The sequence below is a fragment of the Neophocaena asiaeorientalis genome, unplaced genomic scaffold (assembly GCF_003031525.2).
Source record: "Neophocaena asiaeorientalis asiaeorientalis breed wild unplaced genomic scaffold, Neophocaena_asiaeorientalis_V1.1 scaffold308, whole genome shotgun sequence".
NCBI lineage: Eukaryota > Metazoa > Chordata > Mammalia > Artiodactyla > Phocoenidae > Neophocaena > Neophocaena asiaeorientalis.
The window spans coordinates 2,705,084-2,725,170 of NW_020172768.1; positions in this window are offsets into that span (position 1 = coordinate 2,705,084).

A 20,087-nucleotide genomic window follows, 5' to 3' on the forward strand; every position below is an offset into this window, starting at 1 on the left:
CCATGCAGTTATGGTCAGTGGAGCCCAGTTTAGAACTAGCCGTTCTGTCATTATACCCCAGTCCCTCCTGGTTCTCCTCCACCTTCTCTTAGGACCCTGCCACCAGGAGACCCCCAGCGAGAAGGGATGATGTGGGATTAGCAATGCTACGCGGCTTGGGTGGAGGGTCGGCAGTAGAGCAGCTGGTGAGGAAGGTACACCAGAGCTTGTGGGCCTGAAGGGGGCGCTCTCGAACCAGCAGCACCGTAAACAGGGACCCTTCCGAGTGGCCCCAAGACCATCTCTGGTTGTACAGAGCCTGCACTTGTCTCTCCCTTGTCCTTCCCTGGGCTCTTTTAAGTAAACACACACGGCACTCAGGCAGCTCTCTGCTGGCAAACATCCCCGACTTAGTAACCGCTCCTGGAATAAACAAACACTCGCACGCTGCACGCTTTTGCACGCCTGTGCCCACTGTCGTCCGCGGAGCCCCCGCCGGGCCCCAGCCTTAACAGACAGGCTACTTTCAGCGTTGTGGCTGAGACTGCCACCTTCCGCCAGGATGCTGGTACCATCAGGGACCTCGGGGTTTGGAGACCCGTCCCACAGGCTCCATCGAGGCCCGCTCTGGCAGCCCCAGTCCCAGTCTCTTCTAAGAACCCCAGAGGTCAGCCCTGAGGACAGCTGGGCTGTGAGGGCAGCTTCAGGATGATCTAATAACTAGTTCAACCAACGGAAGCCCTGGAAGAGAAGATGACCTCCCCAAGATCTTGAGAATGGGTCTTCCAGAGGCAGGATCAGAACTCTTTCTCCCTCCTCCAAAAGGCCCCTGCCAATCTTCTGGGTCATTTTCACCCCTGGTGGCCCTCTGTGGTCAGGATGTTTCAAAGGAGACAAGCATCACCCAGATCCAGCTGAATCTCAAGAAACAACAAGAAGATAGCGGAGTCCCTGCCTCGTTCTGGAATGACGTTCTCCACGAGGCCTGGGCCACGTGGAGGAAGAGTCCTCACCTTGTTGTCACCCTGGCCTGACCTTGGAGCTTCCCAGGAGCTGCCTTGTCTTATGCTTGGGAAGGGCGGCTTCCTGTGACAACCAGCTCACAGCTGAGCGCCAGGCACCATACCAGTAAGTCAGATGGGAACATCAGTTACCTAGAGCTTGAGTTCCAGTGGGGCAACAGCAGAGGCGAAATCACCTTAGGCCAAAGGGACTGGAGATGAACACCAGGGAGTTGTGTGGGTTTTTTTGTTTTTTGTGTTTTGTTTAGTTTTGTTTTTATTCGGCTGCACTGGGTCTTTAGTGGCGGCAGGCAGTCTCTTCGTTGCAGCCTGCAGGATCTTTTTTTCAGTTGCGGCATGTGAGATCTTTTAGTTGCGGCATGCGGGATCTAGTTCCATGACCAGGGATCAAACCTGGGCCTCCTGCCTTGGGAGCTCCCAGTCTTAACCACTGGACCACCAGGGAAGTCCCGGGACTTGTGTTTAGTACATGAGAAAATCAAGGCAACTGAGGGGTGGGGAGGCGGTGGTGTTTAACCTGCGTTGAAGCCCAGAGCACACGGCAGGACTAGCGCACAGGCCCACAGATGGAGACCAGGCCTGGCGGCGGGCAGAGCACAGGGCTATAAGCGCTAGCACCAGGCAGATCTGGTTTCAGGTCTCGGCCTTTCTGTTATTAGCTGCGGGACAGTACGCAAGGTACCAAACTTCTTCTGTCTCCAAAATTCTCATCTTAGGTGATTGCTGTAAAGATGAATCAAATGCTGTGTATTAAGCCTCCGGCACTCGCTCTGCTGCCATCCACAGTGACGGGTGACGATGGTATGGTTTTCAATCCCAGCTGTGTTCCCCTTTATTGTATGAAAAAAATTAACTGAGTTGAAACAAGATCATATGTGTGAAAGTGCATTACAATAAAAGTGACCAACAAAACTGAGGCGTTAGCATGTAAAGTAGTTTCACTCTTCAGATCAATCTGGCCCCAGTGTATTTCTAAAGTCCAAGTTTTCTTCATCAGTGATTGCGTACTGTTAATGTAATCGCTATCGTCAGATACAAGTGATCATTGACATAGCAATCAAAGCTGGGTTTAAAATATTACTCCTGCTGTCAGAAGCATGTTACTCGTACTGGCCATGTAACTTTGCCCTAATGACAAACAAACAGCGATGGAGGGATAAGAAAGCCACGGAAGGTGGGCCTGTGGCTCCAAAGTTCAGGTGTGAGCTCTCCAACTGCAGGTGTGGGGGACGAGGACCAGAGAGTGTTGACCCACCCGTCCTCTGTCCCAGTGTGTCCCTGATCGGCACTCACAGGCCTTTTCCAAGAGTTCCCTCTGTTCTCTGTCTCCTCTGGCTGTCTGGTCCCTGAGCTGCTGTCAGTGTGAGCAGACAAGAGGGTCTGAACTCAGAGCAGGGAGACTCAGAGCAAAGCAAGGAGGCCCTGGATTAGGTGGCAGGCATGCTAAGAGCACTGGGTCTACGTGGGAAGTGCTCAGATCAGGGCTGGGGGTGTGGCCTAGCCTGGGGTGCACACCAGAGCTGAAGGCCCAAGGCAGACCTACCACCGGCCAGACATGTCTGGGAACCAAGCGTCGTTGAGTGTTGCCAGCTACAAGTCTGCAAGAGTCAGGAAGCAGAACTCTTAGCCAGGAGACCAGGAAACCGGGCATCAGATCTCAAAGAGTCTGGGCAGGGGTGTGGGACTCTAGCAGCGAGAAAGGATTTTGACTCGGGAGAAAAGACTGGCTGAACTGGGAATGTGGAAATATTCACCAAGCGCTGGCCTCAAGGCCCGAGTTAACAGGTAGAGGCCCACTAACTGCAAGCACTGGTGGGCTAGGGCGGGGTGGACAGCGTGGGAGGCAGTTCCCGGGAGCTACACGGGAGCCGCAGCACTGAGTGTTTATCAGCGTGAAGGACTGCAAGCAGCAGCAAACACACGCACGTTTAATTAGGAGCATGGTTTACCCCTCTTCTGAGGCACTTTCTAGCTTGGGAGAGTTGATGGACCCCTCTAAGCCTCAGTCTTCTCATCCTTAAAAGGGGGCTAATGACACCTACCTCATAGCGTAATCGTAATTGTGTGAACCAAATCACATCACGGGTGTTAAAGTGCTCAGCACTCCTCCTGACCTTATTAAGAGTGTTTAACAAAAGCTAGGCATACTTACCAATTAAATATTTATCAGGTGCCTATTATAAGGCCAGACCCTGCACCTTGTATAAGAGATACAAAGGTGAAAAGATCTGGACACTGCTCTCGAGGAGCTTAGAAGTAAAGAGGTTAGACAGAGGCTCCAACTTCACACTGGCACTTACAGTGAGACCATGACCCCCAGGGGGGCAGGTGCAAGCACAGCAGAGGGAAAGAGCATTCCAGCTCACCTTAAGAAATCAAGGAAAGCTACCAGAGGGAGGCAGTGCGTGAGTTGCACCTGGAAAGATGAATAGGCGTTTTCCAGGCAGACAAGCCGAGAAACGGGAACACGGGCAGAGGAAGGAGCAAGTGGAAAGATGCAGAGCCATGAGAAACCCGCTGCGTCCTGGGAGTTAGAACAATGAACTACAGTGTTGCTGTGGCATAAAGATGAGGAGTGGGACTGGACTGACAGAAACCAGATCCCACAGGATTTTTTGTGCTGAAGAATTGAGATGTTACCCTGAGAGCGATGGGAAGCCACTGGAGAAGTTGAAGTGAAGAACTGAGGGACAAGATTTGTCTCATAACAATATCTCTCTTGCTGCCCTTTGTGGTATGGATGGAGCACAGTCGAGACTGGCCGAGGGGAAACCAGTCGGGAGCCTGTAGCAATAGCCATCAAAAAGTGAGTGCATGGGCTTCCCTGGTGGCGCAGTGGTTGGGAGTCCGCCTGCCGATGCAGGGGACACGGGTTCGTGCCCCAGTCCGGGAAGATCCCACGTGTCGTGGAGCGGCTGGGCCCGTGAGCCGTGGCCACTGAGCCTGCGCGTCCGGAGCCTGTGCTCCACAACGGGAGAGGCCACAACAGTGAGAGGCCCGCGTACCCCAAAAAAAAAAAAAAAAAAAGTGAGTGCTGCATATTACATGATTTCATTGATATGAAATACACAAAATTGGCAAATCTATAGAGACAGAAAATAGATTAGTGTGTGCCTAGGGCTGTTGGGGGAAGTTGGAGAGAAGTAGGGAATGACCTCTAAGTAGTTATGGGGTTTCTTTTTAGAGTAATGAAAATGCTCTAAAATTGACTGTGAGAATGGTTGCAAGTATTTGGGAATATACTAAAACCCATTGATTCGTATACACTTTAAATGGGTGAATTGTACGGTATGTGAATTATAACTCAATAAACTTGTTATTTGTTTTTTAAAGGTTAGAAAGAAGGTAAATCATGAGAATCCTTCCTGTTGTACTTTTATAACCACACCCACCTTCTTCCCACCCTTCCCTATCCTCATTTCTATTCAGTGGCAATCGCTAGTCTGCCCTCTATTTCTAAAATTTTGTTACTTGAAAAATGTTACATAAAGGGAATCATACACCATGTGACCTTTTGGGATTGACTTTTTTCACTCAACATAATTTCTTGGAGATTCATCCAAGTTGTTGCATGTATCGATAGTTTGTTTCTTTCTATGTATTACCCTTGGTATGGGTGTACCATAATTTGTTTAACCATTCACCTGTTGAAAGACATCTGGGATGGTCCCAGTTTGGGGCTGTTAGAAATAAAGCTTCCATGTACAAAACAAAAAGAAGAAGCAGCAGCTAGTGCTGGACTAAGACAGGAGGGGGGTGGGGACAGGGTGTAGAGCAGAGGGGAGGGACGCTGAAGAGGTTGAATTGGCAGGACTGGGTGACTGATTGGATGCTGGAGATGAGGAGGCCCTGGGGACATGTTGACACCCTCCTCCAAGGTAGAGGTCTGCAGAAAGGTGAGCAGATTCAAAGGGAGAGAGAGTCCCGTTCAGGAGCCCTTCCCGTTCAGGAGCCCTGCTTTATCTCAGAGAACTTCAGGTGGAATTCGGAAGAGAGACCTTGACTGGAAATGCAGTTGCAGGGTCAGGGGCCTGAGGGGGGTGTAGTTTAGCCAGAAGTGGGGAGTGTGTAGAGTGAGAAGGGAAGGCATGGAAACCCCACCAACATGTATGGATCTAGTTGGGAGGAAGGCGGCAGGGGACACAAGAGACACTAAACAGATTCCTCCAGAGTAGTGGAAAGAGTCAGGAAAGAGCAGTACCCCACAAGCCAAAGGAGCAAAGCACGTTAAGACTGAAAGGTCGAGGGTATCAAATAACCACCGACAAGTCCAGTAAGGGAAAGACTGAGGAGCGCCTACTGGTGGTGACTTGGGGGAGTGCACTCTGGGTTGAGGAGTGAGTGTGAGGTGAAGCGAGCGATGACAGGTCACTCTTTTGAGAAGCTTGATCAAGAGGGAAGATGTGTGGTGTCATAGCTAGAGAGGGACTGAGGGTACAAGGTAGGTTTAATTTTCATTTTTTAACATGGGAAGGACTTGAGGAAGTATATACGCTAAGGAGAGGTGGAGTCTGAAGATTCAGGGGGGAAAGAGGAGGAAATGGGACAGAGGACAGATGAAAAAACAGGATCCCAATCACATGTTTCCTGTGCCTGAAACACTCCCTCTTATCTCCGGTCAGGTTCCCCAGGAAACAGACTTTGAGATTTTCTTGGAGAATTACCGCGGCAGGAGGGGTGGGGGAGGGAGGATCTTGAGGACAGCACCTGCTGAGTGAGGGAGCCAGGAGGTAGGCGTGGCAGACAGGAGCCGAAGGTGATGCAGTAAGGAGGAGGGGTGGGGAGGCAGGCAGGTTTGCAGAGAGCGACAGGCATGGAGGAAACTTGTCTTGATGGACTCTCCCCTTTTCTTTGCAAAACAGAAAATTGTTGAGAAAGAGGGCTTGGGGTCTTGAGAAGCCCCCAAGAGTGGTGAAGGTCTGGAATGGCTGTGGAGACTCACCTGATGGGGTCTCTGTGTACTCTCTCGGGTGCAACAGAGGTCAGATGCCATAAATCTGTGGTGACACCATCTCCTGGGCTGGGTGATTTTCCGTAGTAGGGCTCAGAATCCCAGAAGTACAAGCAGAAGGGGAGCTGGGGGTGAGATGAATTGAGGTATGTTTCCGGGTTTTTGGTGTGCTCCCCAGGTAGGCCTGGGGGAGGAGCCTGCAGCTCACGCCTCTACTTGAAGCTTCCTTCCATCTCTCAGGGTAGCTGTTTATTTTGTTTTGGCCAACTCACCAATCCAAGAGTTGAAAAAAAGCAGACTACATATCAAACCATTCCCAGAGTCAAACATTAGGATAACTTAGAGATCAGTGAGTCAGTACATGTGGATTACATTTTCTTCTAATGACACGCTTGGTTAGAAAATCCTAGTCTGGGATTTGGGAGTGATGGGCGCTGTTTGGGACACCCATATAATTATGAAGGGGTAAAATGTATGTCCATGTCCCCGTCCTTGAACTCTGACAAGGTCTGAACACCTTCGTTCAAGACTGCATAAATTCCCACGTCTGCAGACCACTGGAAACTTCTAGGAAACCTCTCATGGGGCCAGCCTGGGGTAAAGGAGTCCCCATATGGCTGGCTTCTGCTACCCTCACCCGTCCTTCTGTCCAAAATGGCTCAAGAACAGTAAAGTCAAGGTAAGTGCAAACTACTTCAGGGTGAATAAGCCCCAAAAGGAGGATCCCAGGTTAGGTGAGGTGCTTTTCTGGAATCAACGAGTTTGAGGTGAGTGTGGAGAAGACGAAGTGAGCGTTTTGTCAGGGACAAGACCATCAAGAGATGCAAGTCCTCAGAGTCCGGCTCTGTGACCTTAAGGAGGTCACTAAGGTTTCTGTCCCTTCGGGCTTTTGGTGCCTCCCCTGAAGAAATAAAGATTTGGAATGGATTCAAACCTTAGGGTCCTTTCCGATCTTACTTCTCCAGTTCTCTATCCTTCACGCCTCAATTTAAACTCATCCTTTTCTGCCTCTTCCATCCGAATCTTTCTTCTTCCCAAGGGGCATGAGGGCGTTTGGTGAGCTACACAGTCTTGGCCTTGTCTTCCTGTCTCTTGCTGAAACTTCAATCAGTTCTCTAAGATATCATCCATCCATGCATTCATTCATCCATTCATTCAGCAAAAGTTCAATGACACCAGTTTCCCTCCACCACTCTAGCTAGAGCTGGGCGATTGACACATGGCAACCTCCTGGGGAAGAAAACAAGTCCACCCGGGGCATCGGATTAGGGTTAGACTATGTTCAATTAGACCAGGTTAGGTTCGGTTAGGGGCTGGCCCACTCGGACCCCAACCTTCTTCCTACTCAGCCATGTAACGGAGAGAAGTCTCTTTTTCTAGCCCTCATGTCCGCTGCTCTTACCTCAAGGAATAAACATCCCCATTCTTGACCCCCTAGTGAGGATGGAGAGGGAAAAGACTTAGGCAAGGGCGGTGAGGCTTTGTGTCAGGTGGCAGTAGCTGGCAGCTCTCCGGGGCTTGATCTCAAGGCCACATTCCCTCAAAGGAATGATGGTGGGAGGGGAGCCAGCAAGAGATCCTGGAAATGGGATGCCGGAGCTTTCAGGATGGACGGGGTGCCACAACAGCTGTCCTACAGATGGGGAAGAGCGTTTGAACCTTGAGTTTATATTTCTAGAAAAACTCCCCCGCCCCCTCTCCTTCTCGGCTCACTCCCTTGCTGTATTAAGGGGCTTTTGTGAGGTTTAGAAAAATAAACAGAATCTAACCATAACTGTCTGAAAGTGCTAAATTACCGAGGAAGACATAACAGTTAGCTGTGCAAGTGAGGCCTGGGTGGAAGATGGCCAGCACACTGGGTAGCTGGGAATCACCCCAAGCTCGGTGGTTTCCTACTCTCCATCCTCCTCTGGGGTGAGCTGATCTTGGTGAAGCTTGTGGCTCCTCTGGTGGCACTGAAGGCTGAGTCCCATTGTCTATAGAGATGAGCTTTAGGAAAGGGGCCCATCCGCCCTAAAAGCAGCCACACCCCCAGACTTGAAATGATCTGACTAATGCCATCTAGTCTATTCTCGCCTTTCCGGGAGGACGGCGCCTCACTCATCCTGGTTGGAGGTGAAACTTTTCTGTTTAAGAGGCGACTTTCATGGTCTTCCCCTAGAACCTGTTGGAGTGGGTGTGTGTGGGGCAATGATTCAAAAGTCTTGCGGTGTTAGAGTTGAAAGGCATCTTAGAACACTGGTCCAACCCTTCACTTTACAAAGGAGCAAACAGGCTCGTGGAGAGGAAGCCGCTTGCCCGAGGTCCCTCGGCTGGTGAGTGACAGAGCCGGGACTGGAACCCAGGTCTCCTCAACCCCAGGAAAGATGCACTTCAAGCCTCCCCGCTAACGGCCCAATTCCTGTTTCCTTCAAAAATCCTGTCCCTTCCGTAGTTTTCCCTGAGTTCTGCTCCATGAATTCGTGTACTTTTGGCCAGTCTGCCAATATAGCTTCTATAGTTTCGAACCCCAAGACTTAAAAGTCCAAGTCAGCCTGCATTTTTGGAGCCCCTACTGTTTGCCAAGTACAGCATTAAGCACCAGGAACACGAAGATGAATAAGGCATGGTTGCTATCCTTACAGACTTACGCTCGGCCAGCAAGGGGGCATCTGGGCTTCTTCCTACAAATAACCTGAACTCGCCCTGTCAGTATTTTCTCCCCCTAAATCTTCAGGAGGTGCACAGGGTGGGTTAGGAAGTAGAGGTTACCTGGTTAGGCTGCCATCTGTAAGGGGCTCTTCTGGTTCCGGAGGAGAGAAATCCCACTTCCCCACACTTCAGGATATATGAGAAAGAGAGGTTTCTAGTTTTCTAACGGATTTGGAGTCAGAGATCCTGGATTTGAATCATAGCTCTACCTTTCACCAGCTACTAGCCCATAAGCAAATTATCTAACCTTTTTGAACCTCAGCTTCTTCTGAACCAAGGATCGTGAAACCCACCTTATAAGACTGTTACACAAATCAAATCAAACAAGTAAGTTCCCCAGCCCCGTGCCTGGCACAGGGAGCCTCACTAATGCTACTCTCCTTCCTTTCTCCTGAGCCCTGGCCTCTATGGCGGTGTGCCACCCCCAGCACGATGCTTTCTGAAGGGTTTCAAAGCTTTTTTTTTGAGAAGCTCACTGTTGATTCCCTCCCAGGCACGAAAAGGGGCTGACATCCACCTTCTTCCTTCTCAGAGTGACTTTCCACCTCATGTCTGCCCAACTTAGACACTCAGACCCTCTCTCAACGCAGCACCCCTTCCTGCTGGCCACACTCCCTCACTCGAGTCCAGCATTGCAAAGGAATGGGCCACCCTGACCTAAGCCACAATTCTGTTTTGAAGATGTAAAAATGAAGAGAAGGCATGTGGGAGATGCATTCCCCCAAAGAGAAAACTCTCTCCTCCTTGATGTGTCATGGAAGACACATAGGATTTAAAGCCAGAAGACACGTGTTGGACACCCAACTCTTCACTAATTGTCTGTGTGACTCTAGTCCACTGAGCCTTGGTTTCCTTATCTGTAAAAGGGGAATACAAAAGCTGATTTATTTAGTTGTTGTGAAGATTAAATTTGGAAAGACATACGAACAATCATGACAGAAAGGAAAGTACCGCATTGATATTACTATTATTTTTCCCCTCCTGTTCCCCTAACACATCTCAAGGAAGGACAGTCCTGGGTGAGGAAAGGCAGTTTTCTTCTTTTTTTTTTTTTTTTTTTTTTTTGCGGTACACGGGCCTCTCACTGCTGTGGCCTCTCCCGTTGCGGAGCACAGGCTCCGGACGCACAGGCTCAGCGGCCATGGCTCACGGGCCCAGCCGCTCTGCGACACGTGGGATCTTCCCAGACTGGGGCACGAACCCGTGTCCGCTGCACTGGCAGGCGGACTCTCAACCACTGCGCCACCAGGGAAGCCCAGGCAGAGCCTCCGAGTCCCACCTCACCCTCTCCAATCAGAAAGAACAACAGCCCCCTCTCTCCGCTTGAGCCGGGGGAGGTAAGGGTGGATCCCAGAGTGGGGAGCCCAGAGCTGTCTCCTTCTCCATCTGTCTACAGGGGAGTGCTCTTGGCAAGGAGCAACTCTCCAAATGCCAGAGGTGAAATCCATCACCAGGGCCCTGAACTGAGATAAGATAGAGGAGCGTAAATCAAGTCTCCCTGAGAAAAGAAGGCAGCCTGGGACCTAAAAAATGCAGCTCTCCTGCCAGCTGCCCACTTCGATGAAGTTGCAAAGCAGAAGGCTGTGCTAGGCGGGGAAGTAACCCAGACCCCGGGCCCTTCTTAGAAAAGAAGGAGGAACCCCAACCTTCTCTCCCTCTTACCAACTCCCAGCCAGAGAGGAGAAACAGGCATATTACTGAGTCCCTCTCAGAAAAAAAAAATTTTTTTTAAACTGCTCAGAGACCATCCACTTGCATCAGAGATTAAGGGCAAAGGTTTGGGGGTCAGGCAGCCTGGGTTCAAATCCTGACTCTTCCTGTGTCATCTTGAACAATCTACCTCACCTCTGTGAGCATCAGTTTCCAACAGGGATGAAAATTGATGCTCTATAATGCTACTTTACTGAATGGTTTTGAAGACTAAATATGATCCTTTTTGTAGAGCATTAGTAGTAAACTATCTGGCCCTTAGAAAGCGCTTAATCAATAGTAGCTATAGCTATGCATCGTATAGTTATATATAAGTTATATAGTATATATAGTTATATAAAAGACACAGTGATCGAGGAAACCAACACCTCACTAACTGACTGTTTATCTCATTCGTATAGTCCTCTTTTTCTAATTCTCTGAATGATATTCCCAAGGAACAAGTCTGGTTGCGTGTTATTGAGGAATGGACCATCCCCTTGCCAACACAGCCCAGGGTTTGACACGAGCATCACCGTATGTAAAGAGCTCCTTCTCCCCCACCTCTCCCCCCTAAATATGTGCGTTTAAGTACCTGTGTGACAGAAAATCGTTAACAGACACCTAGAGGCCTAAGACAGGGCTCCAGGGAAGGAAGTGGCTAAGAGAGACCTGGGAGGACAGTGAATACAATGGGCCCCCTGCATGAGAACGAGTTCCGCTCCAAGAGCACGCTGGTAAGTCCAACAAAGTTAGCCTAGGTACCCAGCTGACACAATTGGCTCTATAGTACTGTACTATAATAGGTTTATAACACTTTTCACACAAATAATAACATAAAAAACACAAAAAATAAAGAAAACTTTTTTTTTTTTTTTTTTGCCACACCGTGTGGCATGTGGAATCTTTGTTCGCCGGCCAGGGATCAAACCCACGCCCCCTGCACTGGAAGCGCAGAGTCTTAACCACTGGACCGCCAGGGAAGTCCCAAACACTTTTAACCTTACAGCACAGAACCTTGAAAAGTACAGTAGTATACAGTCCAACAGCCGGCATCCAGGGGCTGGCATCGAGTGAACAGGCAAGAGGAGTTACTGACTGGAGGAGGGAGAGGAGGCGGGAGGCGGTGGAGCTGAAGGATCCTCAGCAATAGGAGACGGAGGACAAGCTACAATGTCACTCACGCCTGTTGTTGATGGAACGCATGTTCGCATCTTTGAAAGTTCGCAACTTGAAGGTTCGTACGTAGGGGACTTACTGTAATGACCTAGGCAGGCGCCCACACAGGCAGATGGCTCATTTCTGCCTCAGAAAGAGGCCCTCATGTCCTTAGCCATCTTCTCAGAGGTGTGGTCATCTTTCCCTCCTTGATTAAGGCGTAAATACTTAATTTGTGCCTGGGTCTGGAGGATGGTGGGAGAAGTTGCTACCTTGGTCCCTGATCTAAAGGTGCCAATCTGATTCGAGAAGGAGATGTTTCAGGGAGTCAGGGAACCCAGGCTCAGTCCCACAGAAGCCCGTGATAGAGTTAAGCTGGGTTCATGGGGGAGCGGGGGCTGGGCAAGTACTAGAGGGCCCTGGAAGGTGGGCAAAAGCACGTGGATGGACTGACACAGTCAGCCAAGGGGACCCTTTATGGTTTCCTGAGCAAGAAAATTGCACGATGGATGTGGTGTGTGGGGTGAGGCGGACTGACAGACCGTGTAAGAAAGTAAGAGTGTGGGACCTAAGTTCAAGGCTTGGGTCAGCCACTTAATAGCTGTATGGGTGACACCGGCGAGTTATCCGACCTCTCTCTTGGGTTTCCCATTTGCAAAAACAAAGCCTAGCTTCCAGGTTTGTCGTGAAGCTACCAGGTGACATATGTAAGGCCACTTGCTACAAATGTATGGGTTACGATGACTGAAATGGGTGTGGGGACGATGAGCCCTGCAGGAAGGGGGACTAGCTGGGGACATGCAGGCAGGGACAAGGGCAGGGGTGCGAGTGGGGAGTTCTGGAATCCACTTCCTCCCGCTGCCCATCCTCCCACTGCCTTCCTCTGCTGTGGGCCAGGTAGGAAGCATCCCGTCCTGTGGACTTGAACCCTCTCTTGGGCTAAAACTGACCGTAAGAGGCAGACAGCTGAGCAGATCAGGGAGTGACAGAACATGAGTGGATGTACAAATAGACAAGACGAACGATGCCCATTGTATACACAAGAGGCTTTGCTAACACTCAGCCAATTAGAAAACTAATCTAAACAGCCACCAGCTTCCAGTCTCTTCAGAGCTCCTTCAAACAGCTGTCAAGTCTGCACTTGCTGCGGCTCCCAGCAAGTGCCCTGGGTCTGCTCCTGGGTCCGGTTCCCCACTTGAGCCTCAAGGGCTCCTCAAGAGCAAAGGATCGTGTCTTTTCCACCCACTGGACTCCCTCTAGGGTCCCACCGCTGTTTGAGCTGTGCTCCTGTGTCCCCATCTCTGAAAGCCCTGCCCGGTGTCCCAAATACAGGGACTGGTCTAGCCCTGCCCATATTATATATTGTCCTTCATCTGGGAGACAGGGAATGACGGGATAGGAGCAAAGGCTTTGAAGTCTGACCGATTCGAGTCCAAATCCTCCTAGATCTCTCACTGCTGTGATCTCTCTGAGACTCTGTTCCCTAACCTAGAGAGAAGATAGTAATTGTACCTCCTAAATAGGGATTAAAAGCAAACATATATAAAAGAACCTAGCACAGTTCCTGGCACACTATAAGCTCATATAAGTACACTACATTTGCCATTACTGTTATAACTGTCATTATTGTTGACTCTGAGTTGCCTGAGGGCAGGAAACCATTGGACTTCGGTGTCAGGCAGACTCTCAGATGGTCCTGGACAATTCCTGTGTCCTGGTATTCACAGCCCTGTGTAATCCCCTCCCCTGAGCCTGGGAGGGCCCTGTAACTTGCTTCTAACCAATACCATATGGCAAAGGTGATGCAACGTCACTTCTATCATTAGGTTACGTGAAGTTGTGACTTCCGACTTGCTAGGCAGCTCTGTTGCTTCCAGCTTGTGCGCTGCTGGAGAAGCCCTAAGGCGAGGGCTGAGGGAAGCCTCTGGCTGAGGATAAGCTGGCAGCTGAGGCCCTCAATCCAACAACCCTCAATGAACTGAATTCTGCCTGCTATCACGTCAGTTTGGAAAGGGATCCTTCCCCAGCTGAGCCTTCAGACGAGACTCCAGCCCTGGTCAAAGCTGTGCTCAGACTCCTAGCCCACACAGACCATGAGATAACGGGTACTGTTTTAAGCCACTGAGTTTTATGGTAATTTGTTGCACAGAAATAAATAACTAATATAATTTCTTTGCGTTTCTAGCACAGCGGTTGGCACAGAGTAGCAGTCAAGTGTGGGCTGAGTGGATGGATGAATGAATGACGGTTACAGGTAAACTCATCAGGATCTGAGAAAGGTCTGGCTGGGCTAGACCCAAAAAGTGGGCTCTTCCCCAGACCTGCTACCTATATCTTTTGTTCCTTTCTCTCCCTCACCTATGACCCAAGGTCCCTCTTCCGTTCTCCAGTCCTTGGGACCTTTCCCTGCTTCTAGTTCCTGCGTTTAGTCATTCTCTCTGAATTTTTATATTCTTCCTTAAAAAACAAAAACAAAAAACAATCCAGCTCTCTCTAAAATATCTGACCCTGGTGAACTGAATAACTTCCGATGGAAAGCGGTCTTGTCCAGAAGCTCTTACCCACCCTGCTTAGGAATGTGGCTGCTGCAGATATGAAAACAGACCTGCAGACGTCTGCAATGAGTGCGGAGCTCGTGCCAGGAATGACCTCAGCCTGAACAGCAGGGCTTTCACCTATGAAAAGCTGCTGCTCTGGTCTGGACCACAACAAGACCCTCCCTCCTCCAAACCCTTCCCCTTCTAGGTTCCCCATGCTGTCCCCTAGTTTAATTCCTGAGCCATAACTTCCTGCCCAAGGCTGCTTGGGCTGTCAGGAGAGTGGTGCCATCAGGCCCGCTAGAGAGGATGCTGTGGGTCCCTTTGTCCAAGTGGCTCCAAGTGGCTTTGGCTGAAGCATGTGGCCTCATGGCTGGCAGCCCCCCTTTCCTCTTCTCTCCTCCTGACTCCACTCTTCCCCTCCAGACAGCCGAGAGGGACCCTCTTCAGGTGGAGAGGTATCAGGCTTCATTGCTCTGCAAGAGGCACCCTCTCAGGGGAGGCCAGGACTCCTGGGGCAGAAACCAGAGACTGGAAACCCTCATTCTGAAGGCTCCCCACTGTGTAGCTGAACTCCCACCCGGGCCTTGAATTTTGCCCTAATTCAGCTCCTGTGGCTGAATCTGGACATGTCCCAGAGGAAGCAGAAACCCTTGTCAGTGATCGGATTTGCCTCTTCTGCTGAGAAGCTCCAAGAACTAGGAGAACCCCAACTATACCTCTCCCAACCTAACCCATTCCCGTATGCTAGGTACGTTCATATATGCTATTTCGCACAAGAATCCTGCAGTATCTTTAGCTCCATTTAACAGATGAATGAATTGTGGCTCAGAAAGACTGTCATGTCTTCCCAGTTAAATAGTGGACAAGACTAGCAATCTAAAGCACGGTCTGTTGACTCAGAGCCCCGCGCTCTTCCCACTGCTGGGCTCACCTTGCCCCACCCCCATCTGTAATGCTCGTTCACCTCTAATTTTGCATATCATTTGTGCGTTGATCACTTTATGTTGAAATGGACACACTGTATTGCCCAGTTCCTGCCCCTTTCACCTTAATCTTGGCCTATGCCAGCCTCTAGGAAGCTGGATCGAGTGGCTTCATCCCAAGTAGCATTGGCCTGATCCCTGGCCTTCAAATCTAGAGACCCGGGTTCGAAATTCTGCCACTGACACTAATGAGGGGTGTGACTTTGAGCGGGTTACCTCACTTTTCTAGGTATTATAATGTGAAAGTCACAAATTGGATGCTCTTTGAGGTCACTTCTTGCTCTGAAACTGTATGTCCTTTGACTCAGTTTCAGGTTTGGCCTCCCCCTTGGGGAGAGACAATTTCCCAAGTCACCGGGAAAATGACTCAGCCCGTTGCCATCTGGAGCTTGGGCTGGGAGCAGGGAGAACTTAGCCAGCTGCTCCAAAGACCACAGGAAGAGGCTGCCCCCACTCCACCCCAGCTGGTCCCTCCGTTCTCGGCTCCTTTTTCCAGCCTTCCATGACATCAACATGATCTCTTTCAGGTTAGAATACAAGCTCTTAAAGGTCTCTGTCCTTGATTGTCATTGACCCATGATTACTGCCCAACCCAGGTACCACGCTAGACAGGCTGGCACTCCACCGACCTCACAGGATGTCTGTGAGCTTGCGATGAAGGCTATCCCAGTCCCCATGCTTGGGGAGACCTGGGAGCCCCGCAGCTGCCCACAGCTGTCCAGCTGAACAATGCAGAGTCTGTCAGGTCTGCGGCTGAGCCTCTTTTAGAGGGTACTCGGGTTGCAGTGTTAACTGGAGGCATCTCAGCTGCTTCCTGCTCCTTGGGTCCCCGCACAGATTCCTAAGCAAAGACAATCCGCCCAGCTCTGTGTCCAATCACAACCCCAGAAGTTGGGGTTGGAGTACTGAAGAGCTTCATCATCATCGTCACAGAGCAAGGAGACGAACTTCCTAGGCCGGAAGGGGCTCCCGGGGTCAAGTGCTCCCGGGTCTCTTCCTCCAGGCACAGAGGCAGAAGCGTGGCTCAGTTTCCAGAAATCTTTGGATGCTTTTGTGGCCTCCTAGGTCACTCTTTCAGAATTTAATCACTGACAACCACCCTCCCCATAGTCAAACTATTTGCACAGACTACCTGTGCTACTGACACTAGTTCAACCCTCCACATCGGCAAGACGTAGCCTCCTGCCTGTCTCCCGAGCTCAGCTCTGCCCCTTCATTACCAAGCGCGGCAAATGCTGTCCGCCAAGCATGCCCACCTGCCCCCATTTCCACAACACCCCTAGTCCTTCTCTGGGCTTCAGGTCTCCAGTGTAAGACTTATCTTCTCCCCAGAACTGCTGTGAGTGATACCAGGAGACTCTAGCTAGTCTGTTCATTCCCATGGTTCTTTCTCTGCTGCTTCCTCAACGCTAAGTGCTTACTTGATAATTTTTGCCAATGCACTCAGCTTCGCGGTATCTTCTCTCGGTTTTGTTTTCATGCTCATGTCAGTGTCTGTCCCACCCACTCATAAACCGGGAGCCCCTCTGGAGTACAGACCATTTCTCCTCCTTCCCCTCTGAATTGTCATCGGTGTTCACATTTCTGACTGTTGACCCTCAGGAAGTTCCACCTGAGAGCTACCCTCTGACTACCGTTCAAGCCCATTTCCTGTTGGGTTGGGGCCTGGAAATACGACAAGGTTTTGGCTGGCTGCCCACAGACCGGCTGGTTCCCAAGGCCAATTTGGGGAGATGAAGGCGAAAATGACTCTTTTGACATAAATAGTGTTTCAGAATGCACCAGCATGGAAACAATGGCCTTCCTGCACCCCATTCACGCTAACCCTCTTCCTCACACCAAACATCCTGGCCTGCCAAGACGGCCGTGCTCCTACGGCATCCTGGAGGGAATATTACTCAGGGCAGTTGGCCCCTGGGACGTGTGGAAGGGAAGAGGCTAGGCAGGGGGCACGCAGAGGACCAGCAAAGGCGAGACACAAGCCAGGTGTCCAGCTCCACCTTCTGCTGCCTCCGCAAACAGGGGTTTCTTTAGGGCTTGTCTTGAGTCTAAACGAAAAACAAGTTGGAGCAGAGATGAGGGGTAGGGTTTGCAGAGCAGAGTTTATAGGCGCTTGCGTGTTCTCATTGGCTCCCTCCTCACACATTCCTCTGCATTTTTCCTTTTATTAACGTGGCGTCTTTCCCAGGCCACTTTATGGAACCGCGTGTGTTTTTACTTATGCCCTGATTGGGTTTGATTGCGTCTCTCCCTCTGAAGAACCTTCAGATCTTGTCCAAGTCCTCCCCGCGGGCCCTGCAAGGACGCGCTGGTCACCGTGGGATCCTGGGCTGACCTCTCCAACAAACCCCAAGGGCTCCGCTGTGTTTTTGATGACACCGGGCACTTTCCCGCAGGAGGGTCACACCTCACTTGGACCCGAAATGATACAGCCCAGTCTGACGACTCACCCAAATCTGAAATGACTTCTGGCTCTTGCCCTAAAAATCAAATCTGCCTCAGATGAGGAAGAGGAAGATTTACCACAATGAAGATTTTCCAAGGAATGTGCTCTAAGCCCTGAAGGCCATTGCCAGAGAGCAGATCTGATAGAACACAGCTTTCCAAGGACCTGTTTCAAAGCATGGCCCGCATTTCTGGACAAACTTAGGCGTGTTTATTTAAAAAGACACTTGTCAGGGCTTCCCTGGTGGCGCAGTGGTTGAGAGTCCGCCTGCCGATGCAGGGGACGCGGGTTCGTGCCCCGGTCCGGGAAGATCCCACATGGCGCGGAGCAGCTGGGCCCGTGAGCCATGGCCGCTGAGCCTGCGCGTCCGGAGCCTGTACTCCGCAACGGGAGAGGCCACGACAGTGAGAGGCCCGCGTACGGCAAAAAAAAAAAAAAGACACTTAGTTTCAGGAACTCTGCTCTTCGCCTTTTCCTCTTTGGACCATCAGTTCCAAGAGGACCAAGACCAAGGTCTGAAGTTGACCTACTCCCTTTGAGCTCCGTTTTATCAACGTTTCCCCATAGTGGTCTCCTGGTGTCTGGAAGACATTCTGTTTTGCTGAGACCTGAAGCAGCAGGCAGGATGGCCAGCCCGTGATCTTTGAAAACATACTTGCCCCCTTGGAGCTGCATTTTCTTCCTCTGTGAAATGAGGGAAGTGATGCATTCTCTGGAGGGTTGTGAGAATTAAATGAACTAATGTTTGTAAGAGGCCTGGCACTTTGGAGGCATTCAGTAAATGGTAGGGACTTTTGTTATGAAGGAGGTAGGGACCTCTTCCTGAGAATCTGCTTTTGTTCCCTAAACCCTCCCCTTATTCGTCCTGGCCATCTCCTGTCCCTCTCCCGTTGCAGCAGTCCTTCCTGAGATGTCTATATACAATATCAAGCGCCTCGCTACGTTCTCAAGGGCAAGCATCTCCAAGTCCTTTGGGAAACGTAGTTCTGAGATGGTTTTCCTCTTGTCAGCAGGCTCTGGAATAGGCATTGGCCCAACAAGGCTTGATGTGGGAATCTTTCACAGGTACCGCTCATCTGGCTGGCAGATGTAGCTTTGCTGCAAGATATAGCTGTGTCTTCCAGATGGGAGGTTGCCTGGGAGTCCTGAGGTGGGACTGGTCTCTCTCTGCTTGGAGCCACTGTGGGGCATACTCTCGGGTCTGTCACTCTCCTCCAAACCCCCAAGTCCTTGAACCAACTTAGATGGAGCTGATTGTATCTTTGTCCCTCAAACCCACATTCCAGCAATCAGCTGACCATCTCCCCCTCTCTCCACCACCCCTGCCTTCCCCCAACACACACACACACACACACACACACACACACACACACACACACACACTGGTATTTCCAGGGGAGAGGAGAGTAATACTGGGTAACAGCAGAGGGTACACTGGATGTTTCTCCACCAGGTAGAGTTATATTCATTCCAACATTCTCTAGGAGGTGAAACAGGATACAGAGGGCTTCTCAGGTGAGGGTCCGCACAACAGAGGAGCTTTTTTCCTGAAGGAAGATGGGGGAGGGAGTAGGGGCCTGTGGCCCAGTTCTCCTCCCCGCTAACCTGACACTGCAAGGCAGTGGCCCCAAATGCTCCGCTCCCAGAGTCCCACCTCTGCCCCGACAGGGTGGGAATGCACCTTGCCCATTGGCAGCTGTGGTCCAGCCTTATCTGAGTTGGGCTTGTTTGGGGACTTTTATGCTACAATGCTCCCTTCCTCTTCTGGTCAAAGCACTTTGGGTCACAAGGGGCAGAAACCCATTCACATATAAAAAGTGGATAAAGGGACAGCTATTGGAGGACAAAGAGATTCCAAATAAGTGAAGTACCAGGCCTCATAGCTACAGAGTCTCCTGTCTCAACTTTTCTGTGTGTTACTTGGTTTGCCCTTGGTGTCACCAGATGGTCCTGACTCAAGTCCTGATTGAACGAGAAGTTTTAGTCCAGCCCCTCCAACTAAATGGCTGCAGAGTCTGTGCTTTTTTCTTTCAAACTCTTAAAAAGAGAAACAGATTGGCCGTGCTTCTGCCACAGTACCGGCTGGCCTTGGGCATTTACTGCTGGTCGAATGAGCCGTGCCTGAGGGGTGGAACAGGAGGTACAAAACATGTACAAGGGCAGCAGAAGCTGAACATGCAGAAACAACTCTCTGAGAAGCAGACACATCCTTCCCGAGGTGTGTCTAACCCCCCATGTGGTTCTGGGGTTCATGGAGGGATGGGTAACATTCATCCTCAGAGAATCCAACCATCTCAGGAGTGGATCTCGAAAGCTGGGGGGCAGGACCGCCACGGAAGAACTGTCACCTCCCCAGCGCTCTGGGGACAGGGTGACATTTCTCAACAGAGGGACACGTAAGATGGCGTCTTGTGAAAATAGCACTGGATGGGGAGCTGAGAGCCCCTGTTTTTTTTTTTTTATATATATAAATTTATTTATTTATTTTTGGCTGCGTTGGGTCTTCATGGCTGCGCGCGGGCTTTCTCTAGGCTCGCAGGCTTCAGTAGTTGTGGTTCGCAGGCTCTAGAGTGCAGGCTCTATAGTTGTGGCCCACGGGCCCAGCCGCTCCACGGCATGTGGGATCCT